The following is a 10,715-nucleotide window of genomic DNA, read 5'->3' as shown; positions in this document are numbered from 1 at the left end:
TACAGCATATGCATGGAAACAAATGTGAATATTTATTAACCAATATGGCATATTCAGAACATTGGAGACATTACATACCAGTTGGGTTGGATATGTAGTTTATTGTTGGAGATATGGTGGGGGGGAGAAAGATGTCAATTAACTACTAGTATATTCCTGTAGTCCACATTACTTTCCCAGTCAATGCTGTTATCTGTACTTTATATGTATTACTACACTACCCTATAGCCTTAGTTTGGACGGTGATATGGCTGTTGTCATCGTTATACATGAACTGATTTTACCTGCAGTGTACACCTCTTACTTGGTATACCTGTGGAGGAAATGTTTGTTAACACTAACTGATTCTACACATACTCCCAGATTCCAGGTTGATGTTGTGCACATAGCTATCCAACTCTTTCTGCCCAGACTCTGGCCATGTCTTGACCACATGCAGGTGTACCGTGACATTTCTAGACTATTGCCCTTTTCAACCTTTATTGACTTAATGCACATATATACATTCTTTCCTACACAGTTATATTGTCTAGCACATTGTGGGTGATGGTGATCAGTGATACTTTATTATTAAGAGAAACTGCAACACTCACTATACCCTACAATACCAGAGTAATCAGTACCAGTACTGGGTATCAAGGTTTTTATATGTCAGCACTTTTATTTCCTATGACAGTAACTGCATGAGTATTACTGACCTGCCTCGCATCACAACCTCGCCAGGCAACTGACGTGGGCCTCCTGGTTTGCGGCCCACTCTGCTGCAGCTGTGGGGGACATAAGATGAATATTTAGCCATGCCTTTACATGATATACATAAGCTGGCAATTATTAAACATATAGTAGGGTGATACTTACACACAGCTGGGATATCCCCTACTTCTCTAGCCTCTTGGAGCTACTGCTCCAAGAGGTCCCCCTTACGCTGCTTCAGGTTGGCATAGTGATGCCTGACCTGCACAACAGTTTGGGGTATGCCAGTGGCACTGGTGAGGTCACAGGCGAGACAGTCCCAGGCCTCTGCCTTATATTGGGAGCCCTGGTACTTGCCCTGCAGCAGTCTGTGATCCTGCTCTTTGGCAAAGAGTCCTGCCATGACTTTGGACTCCTGGATGCACCAGTGCTGCACCCAAAAATACACACCTTCTCCCCTTCCTGACATGGTGTCTGCAAGGGGAAGCTACAACCAGTTATAAGATATATTCCTGCCTGTTGGGTTTAAGTAGGGCTGATTTCCCGCACTTTTCTGTGATTGGCCAGTTTTGAAAAGGCTAATCTATGGGCAAACCTGCTTACCTAAGGTTGGCATTGTTTAAAGGGGTATACCACTGGGCACACTGAATTAGCTGGTCTACACGTTGTTTACACCTCCTAAGTTGGCCTGTGCAATGCTTAGCATTGCTTACATTACACTTTGCATTATATTTTCTTTTTGGCATTGAGTTCTTATTCATTACATCTTATATGTATGCCTGGTATTCATGATTCATGTGTATGTACACTGTATGGGGTCCCTGTGTTTTATTGGGGACTTCAAGACTCTGTTACAATTACACCTCACTTCTGGGCTTACTGCTGTACTCCAATTCACATATTTATGTTATGTAGTTGGTTATGGAACATATGACTGTATACTGATTCTTTTCACAGGTTCAGTTTGATTTTACTGTAGTGAGGACTTGTTTGGTGATAGCATATTCTTCTGTACTGTTGTGATGGCTTGGTGGTTTACTACTGTAACTATAGTGTAGAGGGTCCTGGGTTCAAGACCTGTAAGGCTGCTTATGTTGTTGCTGGGCAGAACAAAAGCCGTTGGATACAGAGTGATTAAGGCACTTTTGAGCAGTTGTAAGCAAGTTTGCCCAGGTTTGCACAAGAGTAAGCACTGCTAACCTCCAGTTAAATATGCTTACAGGGAGTCAGCTTCAATATTGCTTAACCTGTGTGCGCATTGCTTACCCCCATGCAAACGGGCTTAAACTCGCTTATTAGTGTTTAAATACACTTACTACTGCTTATTGGTGCTTACACTTGCTTACTAGTGCTTACTTCTGCTTACAATTGCACTGATTTAGACAGTAATATCTAATGATTCTTGGGAAAGTGGGGTTTTTGGAAGCTGTATGGAGTTGTCATTCATTACACATTTTACCTTCCATTTGTATCCATGATTCCTGTGTACAGATACTGTATGGAGCACATGTGCTTATCTGAGGACTTTGCAACATTATGGCACTGACACCTCACATGTGCATTTAATGCAGTACTCCATTTCACATTTAAATGTTATTTAGTAGGTTATACAGCAAAAAAAATGTTCATAAACTGATTTCACATGGAATCTGCTGCAGTGGGACTCGAACTGGGAATGCCTGTTCACAAGGTAAAACGCTCTGCCCACTACACTATTGCTATACTGCTTCATTTGCATATATCTTCCTTATTATCCTCTTCAGCTATTTAAGCTGCATTAACCGTAGCTAAGTGATGGGCACACTCACGCACCCATTGTTAGCTGTAATCGGAGTTTTAATAAAAAGAAAAGGGGTTGTTCATTCTATTTGTATTTACTTGTGTTGTACACGATGGGGTTTGTTGGTGGGGATATGCGGACACCTATGAGTGGTCTTGCTCATTTCTTAGGCCTTTCTGCTGTTCTGCATTGTGGGAGCATGTATATTCTGAGGGCTGTGCTCTCAGATACACCCCCTGCACTCTTAGGAGCTCAGGCAGTGTGCCTCATTAATATGCATGGCACACTGCCATTCTGCTCCTAAATGGACGCTTCTGTGCAGAACTAAGCTAGCCCTGCATGGGAGATTAGTAAATCCAGGGGTATGTCTTAGAAATAGTAATTTTTATTTTTTTTCAAGAAGTTTTAACTAGTCAAATAGTAAACAAATCAGTTCTTTCACAACTTTTCAGCCCCTGATTTCAAAACAGGTTTGACTGAAATAGTTTTTTTCAGCCTGGGTAATGTACTGATATTATGTTTAAGTGGCCAGAGAAGTTTCTTGAATTTAAGCTGGTTCTCCCAGTCACCACCCCAAGCTTTAATGCTAATGGTAATCAAGAATGCCAAAAACAAAACCTTCAAAGTTAGAATTTAATCACCTTGTGACTTAGATTCTGGTAAACATAATGTGGTTTGTTTCGACAGCTACTCTTTGAACAACTGGCTGAATCAGTCTTTTTCATGTTGTTTCCATATAAATAATGCAAATAAATATATATGTATATATAAATAAATATATCTATATCTATATATCTATATATCTATATATATATATATATATATATATATATATATATATATATATATATATATATATAGATACACACACACATTTCATTAATGTCGCTTTAAAGTCTATTTCTTGATTCTTCTGAATCTTTTATCAAGACTTATTACAGTAAACATGTTCAAGGCAGAAGAAATTAACTTTTCATGGGATGGAGAATACATCATGGATAAACAAATGAATGCAATTAATGCAGTTTGTTTCCTTTTCAAACATTACACCCTGATATGATTCCATCATTTTAATTACTGTCAAGATAATTTTGTACATGCATCAATGTATCTAATGAATGAATCACTTGGTATAAAAGAAAACAGAAATTACTGCAAAGTCAAAGTGGAAAAGAGACAAAAATAATCAAATAATTAAATAAAATGTTGATGTTTTATGTTTAATGAAAGACATAAAATTGGCTAAACTTATGTTCTTTTCATGCACACTGTATGAACAGTTAATTTAGCTGCATATTTATGATTGAGATTCTATTTCTTATAGATTCAGCAGACTGCTTCAGATGTCCAGATGATCAATGGCCCAATGCTGGTCAAGATAAATGCATACCAAAAAACATAGAATATTTGTCCTATGATGATCCACTTGGCGCCATCTTGGCAACTGTGGGCATTCTAAATGCTCTGATTTCTTCAGCAGTGCTGGTTATCTTTTATATAAACCGTGACACTCCAATTGTCAAAGCAAACAACCGTGAGCTCAGTTTTGTGCTTCTTTTCTCATTAATACTGTGTTCCCTCTGTTCCTTAATTTTTATTGGCAAGCCAACAAGAACAACATGTTTACTTCGACAAACATGCTTTGGAACAGTTTTTGTGATGGGTGTGTCATGTATTTTGGCAAAAACTGTGATGGTTGTTATAGCATTCAGTTCTACAAAGCCAAGCAGTCAGCTAAAGAAATGGGTCGGTCGAAAGCTGCCAAACTCCATTGCTACAATATCCACACTTCTTCAGATCACCTTATGTTGCTTCTGGTTAACAATTTCACCACCTTATCCATTTGAAAATAAGGCATCAAAAACAGGGACGATAATATTTGAATGTAATGAAGGAACAATCATTGCTTTCTGGTGCATGCTAGGATATATGGCTTTGTTAGCCAGCACAAGTCTGTTAGTTGCTTTTCTTGCTAGAAATTTGCCTAACAGCTTTAATGAAGCTAAATATATTACATTCAGTATGTTTGTGTTTGTAAGCGTCTGGTTATCTTTTATACCAGCCTATCTTAGTACACGTGGAAAGTTAATGGTTGCTGTAGAAATATTTGCTATCCTATCATCTAGTCTAGGAGTTCTTTTATGCATTTTTGCACCCAAGTGCTTCATAATCATTTTCAGGTCAGAGCTGAACTCTAGAGCACATATTATGGGAAAGAAACTAATGAAATAAAGGGCTCACTTACATTTCATGCTGAAAAACTCACAGTTAATTTATTTTCATATGCTTGAAATGGGCTTTGACGTTTATGCAAATGCAGCTGTGTTTTACTGGAAAGCATAATTTTATAAACAGAGTTGTGAGGTCTTTTGATACTGTCTATGATTAATACTTTTATTAACTAATATTCTTCATCAAATGTGAGTGCTATAGAATTAACCTCAAGCTTATACATTGTGCCCATAATGAATTTTAAGAATTATGCACTGTACAATCTGATGTTTTTTTTTTTACATCCGCGGTGGTGCAGCAGTAGTGTTGTTGCCTCACAGCAAGAGGTTCTCCCATTCGATTCTCGGCTGGAATGTGGGGAGTGCCTTCTGTGTGGTGCCTACATGTCCTTCCCGCAGTTGGGTGGACATTCGAAACACATGTCTAAATGGACGTGCCTTCGTTGAAGGTTGAACGTTGAGCTGGCACCTCGGCGTTCGTAAAAATCTACTGCCAATCATTAGCTGACCGAAGTTCCGCTGTGGTGACCCCTAACTGGGAAAAAGCCGAAAGACAAACAACAACAACACTCTGATGGTTTTTGACTTGTTTATGGTTTTACTGTCAGCAGGAACTCATACATGATGAATGTTATGCACACCTGGATACATTTGTTTACCCCAGTATGCACATTTATTTCATTAACCACTTCAGCATGCTAGTTTATTCAGTATTTCCATTTAACCTCTAGCAGAAGTTGGTTTGCTGATATTTCAAATAAGGAAACAGGCATATGGTACTGGTAAAAAGCATCTAGAATGTAATAGTTAAGGAAATAGCAAAACTTCTATCATTTCTAATAATAGACTCTATAACAGTGGTAGAGAATGTGGAATGAACAATCATTATACAACATCACTTAGACAGGCAAAAGTCAAAAATGTTTCTTTTGAAGATCAGTATTTTGGGAAACAGGACCTGGGATGGGATAGGTATTTATTCAGAACAGGAGGTGATATGTTACTCATACATGGATAACAACCTAAAATACAGAATGCCATACAATGTGCCTCAATCAAGTAAACAACAAAGACTCAAGACCACATAGAGTTGATCTGTAACTATTTGAAGTGAGCAGCTGGTTCTTCCTTTTCCATCATTACAGTCATATGCAGTCATCATGCTTACAAGCCCCATGATACACATGTTAAAAGGTGTCATGGTTATGTTCACAATAAAACACATGCTGTGCAGTTATCAAAGTTACAATCCCCATGATAGAAATGTTACACAGGCATTGCAGGTTACATTAACAATGACATACATGCTATACAGCCATCAAAGTTACATTCACAATGATGCAGATGCTATACAGCCATCATGGTTACAAGCCATATGTTACACATGCAATACAACCATCATGGTTACATACCTCATGATACACATGCGATACAGCCATCATGGTTGTAAATCTCATCATACATATGCTATACAGGCATCGCAGCTACATTAACCATGAAATGCAAGCTATACATGCATCATGACTACAAGCTTTCCTGACATGCATGCTATCTATACAGGCATCATAGCTAGAAACCCCCATGATGTGCTTGCTATACAGGCATCATTACTATAAACCTCCATGAAGTGCATGCTATACAGGAATCATGGCTACAAACCCCCATGATGTGCATGATATACAGGCATCATGACTACAAACCCCCATGATGCGCATGCTATACAGGCATCATGACTACAAACCCCCATGATGCGCATGCTATACAGGCATCATGACTATAAACCTCCATGAAGTGCATGCTATCAGGCATCATGACTATAAACCTCCATGAAGTGCATGCTATACAGACATCATGGCTACAAACCCCCATGATGTGCATGCTATACAGGCATCATGGCTACAAACCCCCATAATGTGCATGCTATACAGCATTGGCTACAAACCCCCATGATGTGCATGCTATACAGGAATCATGGCTACAAACCCCCATGACGTGCATGCTATACAGGCATCATGACTACAAACCCCCATGATGCGCATGCTATACAGGCATCATGACTACAAACCCCCATGATGTGCATGCTATACAGGCATCATGGCTACAAACCCCCATGATGTGCATGCTATACAGACATCATGACTACAAATCCCCATGATGTGCATGCTATACAGGCATCATGGCTACAAACCCCCATGATGTGCATGCTATACAGGCATCATGGCTACAAACCCCAATGATGTGCATGGTATACAGACATCATGACTACAACCCCCCATGAAGTGCATGCTATACAGGCATCGTGGCTACAAAACCCCATGATGTGCATGCTGTACAGGCATCATGGCTACAAACCCCCATGATGTGCATGCTATACAGGCATCATGACTACAAACCCCCATGATGTGCATGCTATACAGGCATCATGGCTACAAACCCCCATGATGTGCATGCTATACAGGCATCATGACTACAAACCCCCATGATGTGCATGCTATACAGGCATCGTGGCTACAAATCCCCATGATGCGCATGCTATACAGGCATCATAGCGGCAAATACAAATGATGTACATGTCATACAAGCATACATGCTATAGAAGCATCATGACTACAACCCCCCCTGATGTGCTTGATATACAGGCATCATGGGTACACACCCCATCATGTGAATGCTATACAGGCATCACTGTTGCAATCTGTATGACCCACATGGTATACAGGCATCCCAGTCATAAACTTCATGATGCACATGCTATACAGATATCATGGTTATAATCCCAATGATAAACATGCTATACAGACATCATGGTTACACTCACAATGAAACACATGCTATTTAGGCAGCATCAGTTCCTCAGTAAGGAGTAGATTTTATCAAACCACCCCTAATAATACTTCTATTTTTACTCCTTTTTATTTCTATGTACTAAACTATTTTTGCTATCAGTGCCCTACTTAGCAAGAGTGTGTAAGCATTCTCATTAAGTCCCCTGCTTTATTTAATTTACTTTGTATATTAAAGTAGAAACAGTAACAGTTTTACACACACTCTTATCTGCTTCTGACCCAGTTCACAGATTGCTTGACTGATGGTTTTCTGTTTCACAACATTCTGAGCAAGTGGAGCACTCTGCATTTGGCCCCACTCTTCTTGGACTCAGTCCACTCCCCTACCCCAATTATCACCCACCCCCACTTACTCTAAATTTAGAGCCCCTATCTCCACCAGTTCCATAGCACAGCCAATCACAATCAGTGATGTGCATCCCTCATTTGCCTGCCCACATAACTATTTGCAATCCCTCCTATATTTAATTCAATACTTCCTCTACTATCCCATTTTCTCTTTCATCCAGTATATCACCCCTTATATCCTGTATATCACAATATACCCCAACACTGTCTTAATTACCAACACCTCAATACCATATCATTTCTCATTACAATATATCACTACACTTTTTTCACTCTCCTCTATCCCCATCATCCTACAACAGACCATCTTGCTACCAACATCCATGCTGACCCTCAGTTCTACTGCTGCTCACCCATTTAACATTTTACCTTCACATTTCCACACATTCCATTGCCATCATCCTAGTTCTAGTATCTGACATGCTGCAGCATACTCAACCCTAAATTCACACCCAAAAAGTCCATCTTATACTCTCCCAATACCACAGATTTTTTCAACACAATTTACACTTACAGCACCCCATATTACATAAGCTAAAATTAAAAACTAATTAAATGCTAAGACTGCAGCCAACATATCTCCTGCAAACTAAAACTCATTGGTGATATCCATCTAAACCTTGGACTAAATACATCCCCACAAGCCCCCCTTCCAATACAACATAACAAATGGGTTCTTCCTTTAACATTACACACACGAACAATAGAAGCATCAACAATGAAATATCTAAGTTCCGTGGCTGGCTTCTCCTACTTGCTCAGATATAGTAGGATCTAAAACGTGGCTGAAAAGAGAAACAAAATATAATGAAATTATATCCCCAAATTTTAATATACTAACAACAGACAGACAAAATAAAAAGGCTGTCAGAGTCATGATAATGTAAAAAAAATTCTCTGCAGCTTACCCCTTCACCACAAATCCTCCACAATTTGGTATGGCAGAACATCTCATATTTGCCATCATTCTCAACCAAAACAAGACATTATCCATCATAGGTGTCTATTTGCCACCTAGTAATAATCTGTCTAATGTAGAAGACTTCCGCCAAGTCCCATCCAACATCTCCCAAGAAAAACGAATAATGGCTGATTTCAATATTGATGGTCTCTGTTTCCTCTGGCTTACCCAACCAATCAATACATCTGTATGAGCTGTCACAGTTAATCACCACTAGCACCAATTATAATAAAGGCAGCACTAAGGAAACATTATTTGACTCGATTTTTACATGTATGCCTCATAAAATCTTTACCTCAGGTACTTGCCCAGATAACCTAAGTAATCACCCTATTTTCTCAATAAGAAAGCAAACTAATATTCAAAGGCTGCCAGATTTCAGCCTTCCACTTAACTTCATACATTTTAACAAAGACTCATCTTCAGTCTACAACTATATTTCTACTTCCTTAAACATTCTAAATGAACAATATCCATGCAGAAAAAAGAGAGTTAGGGTCAATCCTTTCCCTGATTGTCTCAAATACAAAACACCTTATAAAACTTATAGCTAGAGCTCAGAAAACATGGCTATCTAATAAAACACTTACAAAGCACAAAACATTCAGACAGTTCTGTAGGCAAACCAAAAATCAAATTAAATTAGATAAAAAACATAGCACTGAACTACAATGAAACTATGAAACAACATAAAAATTATAAACATCCCAAAATGTTCTGGATCTGTTATAAAACAGCTGCTCAATCCCGGCTGTACCACTCAACCATCTCTAACGCTTGACAATAACAACAACTCAATCAACTTTGCTAATGCTTTTAACTCCAATTTCATTTAATCAGTGTCATAATTACTCCAAAATTCCACTACTTACATAAAAAAAAATTACTTAAATTGAAACTCACCACCTTAGCTCTCGATGACCTAACTGGCAAATACCTTAAGATCACTGCAGAAGCACTAGAATACCCCATGTCAGTTCTTATGACTCACTTCATCAGTGAAGCATGCATCCCTACCCCCTAAAAAAACACATTCTTCCCCTCCATAAATGGGGGTATTGAACTGAACTCTGAAACTACAGGCCCATTGCCATCCTCGCCCCTTTCAAATCTATTTGAGAAATTTATCCTCTTAGACTCTTACATTATCTCATACAAAATAACCTCCTCTTTCTCTCAGCATGGCTTCCACCCCTACCACAGTACCTCTACTGAGCTACCAATCCAGTAAACACAAATAGGAATGATGGAAACCTTGTGCCTGCCCTTGACTTATTCACAGCTTTGACACTGTCTCTCACTCCATTGTTCTATTCAAACTTTATAACCTAGGACTTAACAATATATCATGCAAGGTTCCATATCATGCTATAATATGGTTCCATAGCAATTTCCAAAATAGAGCTCAAACAGTCAAGTGGCAGAAATAACATCTCTTCCATCCTGCCCGAGCTGGTGTACCACAAGGTCAGTCTTGGCAACCCATTCTGTTTAACATCTTTATCAAAGTTTATCATGTTTATCATAAAACTGGATAAAGGGAGAGGGTTGGTCCTTATGAGAAATGATTTGTATACCCGGAAAATGACCAAATTATTAGAAACTGACACATATGACTCAGTTAGTTTAAATGAAGTCAATACGGCATACAAAAGAATGAAGGATTGTTTAAATGACTTGTTTATAGAACAACTAGTTGACATTCCTCTCCTGAACTATCTTACAATGATGGCACCTAGGACACCTGTGCTCTTTGGTTTTCCAAAAATTCATAAGTCCCTTACTAATCCACCAATGAGGCCACTTATTGACGTATGTCAAAGCATCACTTACCCATTAGCGAAGTTAGTAGATAA

The sequence above is a fragment of the Protopterus annectens genome, chromosome 7.part0, assembly GCF_019279795.1.
Source record: "Protopterus annectens isolate FY-2018-M chromosome 7.part0, PAN1.0, whole genome shotgun sequence".
NCBI classification, from domain to species: Eukaryota; Metazoa; Chordata; order Ceratodontiformes; family Protopteridae; genus Protopterus; species Protopterus annectens.
Note: the sequence above shows the minus strand (reverse complement) of the source record.